This window comes from Oryzias melastigma, linkage group LG15 (genome assembly GCF_002922805.2).
Source record: "Oryzias melastigma strain HK-1 linkage group LG15, ASM292280v2, whole genome shotgun sequence".
In the NCBI taxonomy this organism is placed as follows: domain Eukaryota; kingdom Metazoa; phylum Chordata; class Actinopteri; order Beloniformes; family Adrianichthyidae; genus Oryzias; species Oryzias melastigma.
In genome coordinates, this window is record NC_050526.1 from 29388444 (window position 1) to 29388724 (window position 281).

The window sequence follows — 281 nt, forward strand, 5'->3', positions numbered from 1 at the left end:
CAGGGAAAATGTCTGCCTTCAGTCTTCTATCGACTCGATATCGTCATAAACAAATTTCAGTCTGCTCCTTTTATGTAATCCTTTCTGTGAATTGCTGCTCATCTTGGTAAATGTATGTTGCAGGGGGAATTCTTGGTTACATGTGTTCACATGTAGGGCAAACCGTTGCCACCATGGTTGGTATTTCAAAGGCAAAGGTTTATGAAGCCCACGGGGCAAATTAAACAGCTGCATTCCCAGCATGTCTTGTTTTGCACCACAGTGGTTGTTAATTTAACCAT